This window comes from Marmota marmota, unplaced genomic scaffold (genome assembly GCF_001458135.2).
Source record: "Marmota marmota marmota unplaced genomic scaffold, marMar, whole genome shotgun sequence".
NCBI lineage: Eukaryota > Metazoa > Chordata > Mammalia > Rodentia > Sciuridae > Marmota > Marmota marmota.
The window spans coordinates 11,564,846-11,579,124 of NW_026000196.1; the positions used below are offsets into that span (position 1 = coordinate 11,564,846).

The 14,279-nt window shown below is 35.0% G+C and overlaps 1 pseudogene; it reads right to left on the reverse strand.

Annotated features, from left to right (window-relative positions):
* Positions 1–6,531: 6,531 nt before the first annotated feature.
* On the reverse strand, positions 6,532–12,286 carry LOC107148353 (annotated as a pseudogene).
* Positions 12,287–14,279: the final 1,993 nt, after the last annotated feature.

Sequence of the window (14,279 nt, forward strand, 5' to 3'; positions counted from 1 at the left end):
AGAATCAGATGTTTAAAAATAAATTCGCAGATTTCTAGTTCCATTCTGTCATACATCAGATTCTGTGTGTGTGTGTGTGTGTGTGAGTGTGTGTGTGTGTGTGTTTTGAGGCAATTATTTTCCAATATCCTATTTGTATATTCTTATATAGATAGTACATTTTCTTTATAGTTATACATTTACAAAAAAAGCCTTGATCATTGATAATGAAATGTTCTTCCTGTTCTTATTTTTTGGTGACATTTTGCTAATCTTGTCTTTATGCTCTTTGATTTTTTTTGACAAGTATTATGATTAATGAAAAAGAAAAAGAGCAAATTATATGTTGGAATTGCATTGAATTCAGTTGGGGAGAACCAACATTTTCATGGTATTGAGCCTTTCTATCCATTCTCTTAGCCTCTTCACCTGTTTTTTTTTTTTTTTTTTGAGTCTTTTAATGGCCCTTTAATAAAGTTTTGCAATTTTCCTTAAAAAGGGCTTGCGCATCCTGTGTTAGATTTATTCTTAATCACCTTATTCGATGTTGCTCTGATAAATGTTCCTTTGTTTGAAATTAAATTTTCTAATTACATTTTGCTCTTAAAAATGCAGTTGACTTTTTTATATGAAGCAATCTGTCTAAAGTCTTATGAATTTTATTAATTTGTGCTCATATATTTTTAGTAGAGGTATCCCACAGAAGTAATCATATATTTTTACCAATAACGATCACTTTGTTTCTCACATTTCCATCACCATATGCTTTGTTACTCTCTGTCTTTTTGCATCATCTAGAACTCTATGTATTTGTGGGAGAAAAGGCATGATCGCAGCTGCTGTATTTTGTATGAATGTCGGAGTGCTTTTAATGTTTCCTCATGGGCTCAGCTGTGTTTGTCATCGATGTATCATGCTCCCCTTCCATTACTATTTGTTAAGGCATTTTTCACAAAAGAGGTTGTCACATTTTACCAAATGCTGCTTCTGCACCTGCAGATACAGAATATTTTATCTTTTAAGCTTTTCTGAAAGATTTCATGTAATATTCACATTATTTGCCTCGATGTTTAACAAAACCATTTCTAAATTTATTAAATAAATTCTCATATATCTTACTCCTTGCCTGATACATAAAATCTGTGACTGATGATTAAATTTATTTCAAGTCTATGCTATCGTCCTGCTTTTAAAATTTTTTCGGAAGTGATTTTGATAAATTGTATTTTTCAAGGGATTTGTCAGTTTCTGTAAGTGATCAATTGGAATTTTTAAAAATGATTTTATTTGGCTAAATTTTATTCTTTTTCATTTGTAGTTTTTTATTTGTGAAGTCTTTTTTATTTTTTTAAAATTTTTGTTGCTGGGATTAAACCTAGGGCCTCCCTCATGCTAAGCACAGTCACTACCACTGAGCTGTAGTCCATCCAATCCCAGATCCTCCTTTTTTTCTCTCTCTTTCTTTTTTTATTAATCAGTTCTAGAGGAGTCATTAGATATTTTACTATCTTTCTCAGTCTATTTTTATTTCCGTTTCTCTATTTTATTTACTTCTTTCTTTCTTTGTTGTGGGTACCAGGGATTGAACTCAGGGGCAGTCAACTACTGAGCCACATTTCTAGCCTTATTTCATATTTTATTTAGAGATAGGGTCTCACTGATTTGCTTAGTGCCTTGCTTTTGTGGAGGCTGACTTTTAACTCGAGATCTTCCTGTCTTCAGCCTCCTGAGACTCTGGGATTACAGACATGTGCCACCACACCCCTCTTAAGCTTTGTTTTAATACAGTTTACTCAAGCCATAAATTTCCCTTTAAATATTGCATTAGCTCTAATCCCACAAATTTCAATACATATTTTCCTTACAATTAATAGCCAAAGGCATATAACATCAGACTGTAGGAACTGTGTGCATTTGGTAAAAATCATGGAGACAGAGATGGGGAGGTGTGCAAGCCACTCTTTTTCTCTCTTTCTACAACTTCTCACGATGTCTGGAAGGTTCAGATGTAACACTCAGGTAGGGGAGTCCCAGCTTTAGGTAAAATTAGGAAAGTCCTGGCTCTTCCCCTGGAGGTGTCAGGGGCTGGGATACAATTGTAGTGTGGTAGGACCTGTTTTCTAGTGCTATCTTGACCACTCCATATTCTCAGCTGGGGAAACTCCTTCTTTTTGGACATAATCAAGGGACTGGAGTATGAGCCCTGGCTTGTCTGGCTTGTTGGTCTTAGCAAGTGTTTTTTTTTTTTTTTTTGTGTGTGTGTGTGTGTGTGTGTGTTTTGTAGACAAACCTCTGTTCTGGGATGCAAGCCTGCAATAAATCAAATTCTCTTGACTAATCTGTGACATTCAGCTTTGTATTTAGTTATCATTTAGTTTAAAAAATTGTCTAATTTCCCTGGTGATTTATTCTTTCAGTTATTTAGAAGTGTACTTTCTAATTTTCCAAGTGTAAGTGCTTTTCCCAACTTTTTATTTTGGAAATTTCCAAATGTATAGACAATTTAGAAAAATAAGACGCGGAATGCATTCCCATAAGCTCTGCTCCTAAATTCAATGACAGTAAACATTTTTCTATGTTTGCTTTTTGTTTCTCTTTCTATTCACATCTGTTGATCTCAAGATTGCTCAACCTTGCTAAAGTTTGTTGAGGACATCCTATCACCTCACTCTTAGACACATAATCTAGACTTGCCTCTACCAAAAATTGACATTCCTCACATACTTGACAACAGTATTGTTAATGTACTTAAATAAAATTATTGCCGTTGTGTAGTACAAGCTACGGTTAAGTTTTCCTTCAAATTTTTTAATTGGTCCCCAAATACATTTTACACAGCTGGGTTTTTAAACCAGTGTCCCATCAAAATTCACATGTTGCCTTTGCTTCTTGTCTGTTTAACCTCGTATACTCTGGAATGTTTCCCTTAATTTTTTTTTTCATAATGTTGCCTTTCTATGGAATCCAAACCTTTCATTTGTATGCAACAACTCACAGTCTTGATTTTTACATTTTCTTCCTTGCATCCTTTCATTATTCTTGGTTTTTAAATTTTCTTCCTTGCAATCTTTCATTATTCTGTTTTTCTGGTTTGTATTTCCACAAGTTGGGGGGCAGGGAGTGAGATCCAGAATCTGGGTCTGAACAGTTTTGGCAGGAGTCTCCTGGTGTGGGGCTCTGTTCTTAGAGTACATTGTGTCAGGAGCACCTGATGCAGAACGTGCCTCATTAGCGAGTGGGAGTTTAGCTTGTTTGTCAAGATGCTATAACAGATAGGGTTTCCCCACTGTCTTTTTATTTTCCTCTTTCAATTAATAAGTAATCCTAGGGTGATATATGTCACCATACCACTACATTGTTCTCCAATAACTTCTTATGAAATGGTTTTATTGTCTGCTGGTGTTCCCTCTTGGGTGATTGTACTGATTATCACAACAGAGTGACTTTTCAGTTTTAGCATCTATTCTTCTTTTATTACCCGGTTTTTATCTACAAAGAACAACTTTGCCTTTTTTCCTTCACCTACCCCTCCCCTCCTATCTCCACTTACTTCTCTTTTATTTTTTTCTCTCCTCTCTCTTGATCCCTCTCTCTCCTTCTATTAAGTCAGAATCCATTAACACTGTTATTTTCATTGATGCTCAAATTGTCCCAAATTTGGCCATTTAAACACACTCCTGTGTCTTTGCAAAGTGGGCTCTTGTTTGTCATCTCTTGATTTCCAGCACAATTAAATCCTCAAGGTTCACACTGTATTGTTCTGACTCCAGATGTGATACCAAGGTGACTATGTTAGTGGGCTATGGTGCTCAGAAACTGTATGTATTGTGTATGTTTTTAAAGCTTATACCATTTCTGTGAATTTTCAACCTAGTTGTGTTTAGAGTATAGGGTCTGGGATTCCAATTCTTTGAAATGTAAGATCTTCTTTCCAATAGTCAACAAATTTATAAAAAATACAATTATTGGATGTCAGGGAAATGCAAATCAAAACCACGAAGAAATATTATCTCAACCCAGTTATAATGGCTGTTATCAAAAAATGCTGGCAAGTATGTGGATAAAAGGGAAGTCATACATTGATGATCGGAATATAAATTAATATAGCCACCATGAAGACCAGTATGTTGGTTTCTCAAAAAAAAAAAAAAAAGAAACTGAAAATCTACCCAGCTTTCCCACTTCTGGGCATATATCCAAAGAAAATGATATGAGCATATCAAAGAAATACCTGCATGCCTATGTTTATTGTTGCATTAATTAATTAATTAATTAACTCCATTTTTTTCTTTGCTAGTTGAAAGTTTCAGGTTTTACTTGTATGCTTTTTTGATTACTCATTTTAACATGGATTTTAATTTCACAAAACCTGATACTTCACAGTGCTAAATTTTTCAACCACAAAATAATATTGTAATTCTATAATTCCAAATACTATCTACTCTTATTACTATTATTTTTCAGAATGTTCATTCTATTGTGTTAATTTTTTTATTTTAAATGATGTGTGACAATTGCGGTACTATAACTGTGTTCAGATTAATCTGAACTTGCTGTGACTGAGCACGTTCACAATTCTTTTTGCTTATTTTAATCTTGCTTGGTCCAGACTTCCCTGCAAGGATCACTTTCCTTTTACCTAAACTCACTCCTCTGCAACATTATTTAGTGGAGACCTATTGGCAGAAGCTCTGTTTCTTATATTTGCTGTTTGTTTTTGAAAGAAAAGCTATTCCTTCACATCATGGTTTTAATTGGGTGTTTTGGATGGACATTTTCTGTCAACAATTTTCAATTATTATTTCACCTCAGCTATACCCACCCAGAACTTGGCTTCAGCAACAGGTAACAGAGGCAAATTGAGAAATGCTAATGTCCTTGCTTCCCTTGGGAAAAAAAGCTCTTTGGCTAGATCTATGGGGAAAGGAGCTTTGTGTTCTTGGCTACACCTATCTGGACTGGAGTTGGGAGGGAATAGAGTAGGCGTGGCCTTCATTCAAATGCTACAGAATTGCTGTTCTTAGTAGATTTTATTGAAATTTATTTTTCAAATTCCTTAGGACCATTTGAGAGACTGAAAAGTTTTTATAAAACAATAATAACATTCACCATTTTCACTGGAGAGGGGTCCTGAGTATTCCACACTGCTGTGTAGTTACTTCCTGCCACGCATTTGTAATTTCATTTCACTGTTATGGGAGCAGATACTTTTTGAGATTTCAATCTTTTAAAATTTATTGGGATTAGTTTTATGTCCTAACATAAGGGATTTTTCTGGAGAGTGTCCTAAGTGTTTTTGAAGGTAGGATAATATACATTCTGTTGCTGTTGGGTATAGTGTTTTCAGATTCCTGTTGTGTCTAATTGTGTTTTAAAGTCTTTTCCTTGCTTGTTAATTTTCTGTGTGGTTGTTCTATAAAGGGGGTATTTAAGTATTCCAATCATTGTTGATTTATTTTTTCACTTATTTCAGTTTAGCTTCATGTGCAAAAATTTTATGTGCATGTTTTAGTCAACTTTTTTGCCACTGTGACCAAAATATCTGAAAAGAACAATTTTAGAGGAGGAAAGGTTTATTTGTTGTTTATGATTTCAGACGTCTCAGTACTATAAGGCTGATTCCATTGTTCTGGGCCAAAGGTGAAGCAGACCATTGTGGTGGAAAGGTATAGAGGTGAAAAACAACTCAAGACATGGCAAACAGAAAGCACGGCGGAACCTCTGTTACCTAGGGACAAAATATTAACCCCAAAGGTATCTCTCGGTGACCTATATCCTACAGCCACTCCCTACCTGCCTACAGTTACCACTCGGTTAATCCTGTCAGTGGATTAATTCACTGCCTAGGTTAAAGCTCTCATAACCCAATCATTTCACCTTTAAACTTTCTCATATTGTCTCATACACGGGCTTTTTGGGGACACTTCATATCTTAACCATACCAGTGCATATATTATAGCTTGCTATAGCTTCCAGATTAATTGCCCATTATTATAATAAAATATTTATCTTTATCTCTAATAACTTTTTGAAATGTACAGTCTGTTTTCTGGTATTTCTATAGTTGTATTCCTTCTTTATTATTTTTTTACAATATCGTTACACATATTATATCTGTAAGTAAAACAAGCTCATAAATTCATTGCTATACGATATATGTTATATTCCTCCCAAATGGTTTGTTTTATTGGAGAAGGGGGCAGTGGAGGTAACACTGTGAAGAAAGCTAGGACCCCAGATAGTGAAGAATCCCCTCTTCTCCCCATGTATGCCCACTGCCCCAAATAAAAATAATCAACTATGGGGAAGCAGCTGAGGTAGCAACTGCAGGGGAGGGGAAGGAGACACGGAACTCCAGGATAGATTTAGAGGGACCAGGTGTGCGTTAAGAAGCCCTGAAGCACTGGCTGTATAAGTCTGTCTCTATGTAGGCATGCATAAATATGAAGGTAAGCTGTTCTTTCTCTCCTCTCCCTCTGCACCATGCTACTTCCTGCCATCCCAGCTTCTCTTTCCATGTGAGGGTGAAGGAAAGAGGAGATGAGCAAGTCATCACGGGATTATGATCAGATTTATATCTATGAGCTTCTGGATCTTCTGCACTATTACAGGATTCTTTAAGTGTTCACTGAGTGCTTGGAGGTCCTTCTGCACCTGCTCCAAAACAAGCTGCATGGCTCGGTCACTCAAGGTTGCTGCACCTCAAGGTTGACTATAACCGGTTACTTCACACTCTGAGGATCGCACCATCATGCAGTGTTGGTAACCCTCTGCAGCCTCCACACAGCTGGAGTGCAGGTCCAGTGTCATATGGTGCACATGCGTAGTGTTTGTGTAGTCCTTCATGACTTCTAGGTCAGCTGACTTCTGTGTTAGCACTTGATGAAGGTTCACTCCAGCTGGATAGAAGCCTAGTAGTCCTTTTGTGCCCACTGAAACTCCAGGAGTTTGGTGTAACAGGCATCTCCATTGCTGTACAGTTTGGCATCTCATGGATTTCATTTAATGGCTTCTGTATGCTGTTTCATGACCTGGAGATCATCCCCTTTCTTAAAAACACTCGTTGTTCTTGTTCTTCTCTCATGCCAGGTAGAGGTTGATGTAACTCTTGTTCCTTCCGGAGTTTCTCTGCCTGCTATTTTTTCTTGAGCACATCTGGGGTTCTGTGCTCTGCCAGAGACTTAGACATGCTCGGCATCCTTGTACTTTTCTTCTTTGAGGTAGAAGTTGCCAATTTGCACATATGCTTTGGCAATCTGTTGATAGACGTCTAGGTTCTCTCTCCCTGCATCAAAGGGTTTCTCACAAAGCTCTCAGCATTTATTGTGGTCACCCTTTACAAAGTATGATGCTGCTTGATTGGTAATGGGCGCCATGCTGACTGGGTTCAGTTCTTTGTCTCTGCAATAATGCTTCAGAACTGTGTCCGTCTTTCTATTTGTAGGCATCATTTCCTAACTCTTTTTCTTTCAGTGCTTTATTTTTATTCTGTGGAAGATCTTCCATTGCCTTTGGTTTGGTCTCCTTTTGGGGATGAGGTGGGAGGTGCATTGCATCCCAGATCCACCCCAATACGACCCCAAGAGTGGTTATGATGCAGGGACATTACAGTTTTTTGGACAAATCTGACAACTTGTTTTATAGTTGCTCCTACTATGCAATATTTATTTTTTATATGATTTTATGAGTTTTAAAGAAGTTGTGGAAAGGAAAAATAAGAAATAAGTGTTTATAGAGTTTGTTACATTAATGATTTTTTTGGCTATTTCTGATTCTCTCATTTTATCCAGGAAACTTGAATTACCATATGATGCATTTTTTAAAAATTTGTTCTCTTCTGCCTCCTTTGCATTATTATATTGTCTAATATATTTCATTTCTATATGTTGTGGATACAAAAATGTAATTCTATACTATTGTTTAAGATAATTAAATCTGATAAGAAAATGGAGAAAGAAGTGCAATTACAGTATCTTTTATAATTAGCAAGCAGATGATGTAACTGGTGAATTTAAAGTTTTTTCAGCAAAAAGCACTTTTACTGCTGCAGGACAGGTGTGTTATCAATGCTTTTTCTTAGTTTTTTAATTTCTTCCAAAATATCTTTGGCCTTAGTTTATAAACAATCTTATTTTGCTGGAAATAATATTCTTAATTAGGAGGCTTTCATTTACATCAGTATGTTGGACATGTTATCCCATGATCTTCTGACCTCTGGTTTTTAAATGAAATTTATATGCTAATCTTATTTGAGTTCCCTTGTATGTGATGAATCATTTTTCTCTTTCTGTTTTCAAGATTTTCTCTCTGTCTTTGACTTCTAACACTTTTATAAAACATGATGTGTCTGAATGTGAATCTCTTTACATTTATCCCACTTGGAGTTTATTGAGCTTTTTTTGATGTGTAGATGGATATTTTTCATCATATTTTGACATTTTCAGTTTTTTTCTCTTTTCTCTCTCTTATGCAACTCTCCTTACATACACATTGGTGTGCTTAATGGTGTCCCACTTTTCTCTGAATCTCTCTCTCTTTTTTTTTTCTAATTTCTTCCCATTTTTAAGGTGGCATAATCCCTATAAATCTATTTTCAAATTGGTAATTTTTTCAAATCAACTCAGTTAATAATGGCACTTATTATATCCACTTGACTTCGCCATCCTAATAGATCACTTTACTGACCCTAAGATAATAACCTATAAATGGAATCAGAACTGCAGTGATGAATAAGTGTGTGGAAAATTACTGATAACATCTGTTGCTTCAGAGAATTTAAGAAGTAAATCATGCATGTCTGGGAGAAATTGATAAGCCTTTCATTATGAACATACAATTATTATACAAAAAAAATTATTAGGCCCAACTATGGTTCTTGGCATTAAAATAAACTTGAAAAAGAAAGCAAACGGGTTTGTATATTTTTAAAAGTCACATGTTGTTGGTGAAACCTATCATAAAATAAATGGTATTTAGTTACTAATTTCTCCACATACCGAGCTTTGTTTACCATTTCTTCTGCAATACTGAGACACTAGGGTAACATTAGTGTTTTAACAAGCGCTATGTGAAATGTGGAACCGCATGAAGTAATTCTTGTCTGCCTTTCTTGGTTATACCTGAGGCTTTTATATGATGAAAAAAGAAATACAAATCAGAAAGATAATCAAAGAATGACTACCATTAACAGAAACTTATAAACATGGTAGATATTATTCCAAGCATACAAATATATTTTAATATGTGAATGGCCTAAGTATACCAGAGTGGATTAGATTTTCAGAGTGGATTAGAAAACAAGATCCAACTACATGAAACCCACTTTTAACTATAAAATACTGATAATATGTTAAAGGTAAAGGGATGGAGGAAAATACATCATGCTAAAGATATACCTTGCTAACGCTAATCCAGAGTAGCTATATTACTTTCAAAAAAATCCAAATTCAGAAGCAAGAAAAGTATCAAGGATAAGAAGGGACATAACATCATGATAAAGGGGCTAATTCTATAAGAACGCAAAATAATTCTAAAAACATCTGAAACTTAAAGATGTGAAGCAATGCTGAGGAACTATGAGAAAAAATGGCAAATGCATTATTATAATTGGAGATTTGAACACTCCTCTTTTAGTAACCGATAGATCAAACAGCCCAAAAATCAGCAAGGATATGGATAACCTGAACAAAACTATTGATTTGCTTCATATTATTGACACCTATAGAAGATTCCATCTTATAACAGAATGTACATTCTTCTCAAACTCACAAGGATCATTAACCACTTAGAACCCACTACAGGTATCAAAATCCATTGAAGATTTTTTTTAAAGTAGAAATCTTACAAAATTTTCTGAGTATGAAATTCAACTAGGAATCAATAACACAAATCATAATTTAGCATCAGAAAATTGTAAGTTAAAATAACAATGGGCAATTACTATATACTTATTAAAAATGTCAAAAAATCCAAAGAACTTACAAAATCAAATGGTGTAGAAAGTACAAAGCAAAAGGAACTATATTTATTCATTGCTACTGGAAATGCAAAGTCGTATTGGAAGATAATTTGGAAGCTTTCCATACAGCTAACCATCACTGTATCATACAATTTAGCTTATTTCTCCATGGTATTTGCCCAACTGATTTGAAAACATATGCTCGCACAGAAACTCCGATATGAATACATCTAGCATCATTATTTATAATTAGCCAAACTGAAATCAATCAAAATTTGTCTCTAATATGTGTATGGATAGACAAACTGAGGAACAGCCATATGATAAAAATATGTAAAATAAAAATATGCAATGAAAGAAATAAATTCTCAATCCTGAAGCAGCTACATGGAGGAAACTTAAATGCATGTTGCTAAGTGAAAGAAGCCAGTATGAAAGGTTTATACAAATTATGCAATTTAATTATATAGCAATCCAGAAAAGGCAAAATTTCAGGGACATTTACAAGTTCAGTGTTTTCTAGGGTTCAGTGGAGCAAGGTGGTACTGAGATTATTTTTAGGCAGGTAAAACTGCACATACTTTTCACACTAACCATAGAAATTTATAGTGTAAAGAGTAAACCTTTATATATGCAACTTAAAATAAATCATTTAGGAACACAGAATTAAATGCAGAAAATTATCAAAGAATTTAATTGTAATACAAGTCTAATGAACAATACCTCTGAGATGAGCATCTACAAAAGTGGTGAGAGAAAAGGTGTGGACCTAAATGAATTTGGAAAAGAATGAAGTTGTAAGATCAAAGGCAAAAGAAATTGTACCTAAAACTGTACTCAATCATATTAAAGTTGCATGGAAGGAGTATGTATAAATAATTTGATACAAGTATTCACTGAATTAAACAATTAATGGGTGGTGGATTGTGGGAGCCAGGTTTCTCATAGTTCAAGTGAGAGTTTACAGATAAGTAAGGGGAGCATGCTGGAATGAACCATATTATAATTAATTAAAGTTGGAGCCATGTTTAGCTTAATGCTGATATAGGTGATTACTTATAGAAATACTTATGGATATTCATATATGTACCATGTATGATGCATGTAGTATCCAGATTTTGGTTTCTAATGCAATTCTCCAATGAAAGAAACTAGAAATTCTTCTAAAAATGCCATATTTTTGTACTGGAGCTGAAATACACAAGATAAGTCTAGAGTATCCAGTAATACCAGAAAGTCAGGAAGTTTATGATGAAAAAACAAACTTCACAATGCTGGAGTACATACAAAAAGCATGCAACTGAAGGAGCTTTTTGTGGTAAAAGCCAGAATGATTTGAGCAATAAAATAAAGTGGTATAGGATTGTATCCTAAAATATAAAAACATCATGACTCTCCACTGATATAAGTAAATGATAGCATAAATATATAAATGGGTAATGATAGATATATTTCCTGTGTAGATGAATTCTAAATAATTTTGGATATTCTGCTCTCAGGGACAAGGAACATAACTGCCCATAGGTTGCACTTGCTTTTCCCAAAGAATACCATGTAGAAAGTGGGGAAAAAAGAGTAATCTCTCAGTGGAGAAAGCTAACAAATACTACCTCAACCAGGTGAGTGAGGTCGATGTGAATGGCAGTACAGGATATTGATATTGACAGTAGGTAACCTTGACATGATGTGATAAAAATGACACTTTACTTGTGTGTCTTCTTTCACAAAACCTACAAACCCAGTATAATCATGAGGAAAATTTAGACAAATCATAAAAGGAATATTCTACAAAACATCTCATCAGTACTCCTCAAAACTGTCCAAGTCAAAAATTAGGAAAATTTAAGAAAAATGTCACATCCTGTAAGATCTTAATGACACATGATGACTAAAATGTAGCAATTATAGCTACCTTGTATTTTTCCAGATCTTCAGAAATGGGTATTTAAGTTCTTCGCTAGTAAGAAAGGGAAAGAACATTAAATGTATAAGGAAAATAATCTGGAGATGGAGACAAACCTAAGTTCAAGTGCCAAATAAATTTCCTTATATTTAAAAAACTCTAAGAAAATTCATAAGCTTCTCTGAACATAATTTAATCATCAAGATTGACAATATTATCTCAGAGAGTTATCCTGCAGATTGATGAAATGTGTGCACAAAGTTCTTGGCATGTTGAAATACATTCTCTTTGCTTTACTTATTATTTGCTCACAGTAATGTACAGTCTTGTGGTGGGAGGAGGGGTATTTTGAGCATCTAGAGTGACAATAGATACTGAAAGTCACTTGCATTTACCTGATTGATAGCCTGAGGTACACAGTCAAGTGCACATGGACTGTCATTCATTTTGGCACTCCAAAGGTTCCTTTCTCACTTCGCACCATTGTGAATAGTCCATGATCTAGAATTGTGCTGGAAGACGCATGGAACTTTTTTTGTTTTTTGTTTGTTTTTATTTTATCTTTAAAAATAAATTTTATTTTTGAAGAGTTTCAGATTTATAGAAAAAATATAAAGAAGATCATACCCAGTTTCTCTTATTATTAACATCTTACGTTAGCAAGGCACATTTTCACAATTAACAGGTACAGATGGATTCATTATTATTGACTAAAGTCCATGCTTAATTCAGATTTTCTTAACATGTACCTAATGTCCTTCTTTAATTTAATGTTCACACTGAATTTAAGGGAAATATTTCCTTGTCCTCATAGAATATTCAAGAATACTTCAGCTTTTCTCGTAATTATTATCTCTTCAAGAACCCCATGATCTTCATGGGCTCCTTGGAAATGAATGAAAAATTGTAAACATCTTGCTAGAGCTTAACACATAATTTAACCTCCTGTTGCATTTTTTAAATTGTCTTCTTTTCTGCAGTTGCGTCAGGATTATGTTTATCAAGTTTCCAGAACATGCAATGGGAGGAAGTGCTAAATGTTTGGTAATATTTGGTCTTTGTGGTCACATTCACAAGGCGGGTGATTATTTAGAAAGCCCAAATTTGCAGGGGGAAGAGCACTGGTCTACAAGTTTAGAACTGTGGGGCCAGCTGTGGGGACTTGGTGTCACTGCACATCTCCCAGCTGGGTTTCCTCATTTACAGGCATAACAAGGACAGCATGATTTCTTGGTTTCCTTTTCCTTTTCAGTCCTGTATTGGTAGAAGTGGTCTTAGTTCTACAATCCAGTTGCATTCTCAATGTGGTAAGAGTTTGTGACTAAGACTGGAATTTGTTTGGAATTTGTTTTTTTCCAATCCAAGGAAGAGAATCTTTTTTTTGGTTTGGGTGGAAGGAGAGACTTGGAATTTTCTCGAGAGATGTTTTCCTTTTGGGTTTAGAATGCTGGGTGGTGTGCCTCTCCCACCAAGAAGGAGAGAATAGAATGAATGATAATTTGTTAGTTGGAATTACATCCCGCAAGAAATAAAAAAAAAAAAAAAGTGCAAGTCAGAATGAATGACTAACCTTTGCCTTGCCCTAACAGAAAAGCTGGTGAAATTTAGAAATATAGTTATGTTTCTATTCACCAGGCTCTCTACCTGAACCAACAACTATTCGTGAAACTTTCCACATTAAACTTTCAGTTCCAGTAAAGTTCATGGCAGCCTCTAAAACTGCACTGGGAGGTGACAACACAGCATTCCTTTGAGTCTGATGCATAGCAGCTTAGGGTGTGAGGGCTGGAAGGGGCTTCAGAGGGCAAGAGGACACATGACTGTGCTTCTACCATGTGCCCAACACTCAGCCTGCATTAATGATTTCCTGATGGATTCTTTATATGTATTATTTCCAATCTTTCTCAGCATCTTGCAGAACAAGTGATTTGCAGAAGAGGAAACTGAGGTTAAAGAAGGGTAAATAACTTGGCCAGTTTCACTCAATTCTACAATGCAAATTTGAGTTTTTTAACCCAAGGATATTTGATTCCCCTTTTTTGGTTGTATTCACATCTGTTAACTCCTATTCTTGCTTTATATCTACCTCTGCAAAGCCTTCTTGGACTTTCCAGAGAATATAAATTATTCATTTTTCTATAATTGCTTCTTTTTATAGTCACACCATTTCCTTTCCATCTATAATATTTTTTTTTATTTTTGTATGGACCACACAGCATTTTATTTCTGTGTTCCCATAATGTTCTATTCTACAAATCTGTAAATGTCTGTAGAACAACCACAGCATTTTATGGGCCTCTGAATCTTCAGTACCTGGCAAAAGCTAGATGCCCAGGAAATATTTGCTCAGCCTAGGTCACACAATTCACTGGATATAGAGCCGGAACTGGATCCAGACCTCTCCACACCCAGCCCAGAATTATTTCACCACTACCTTAT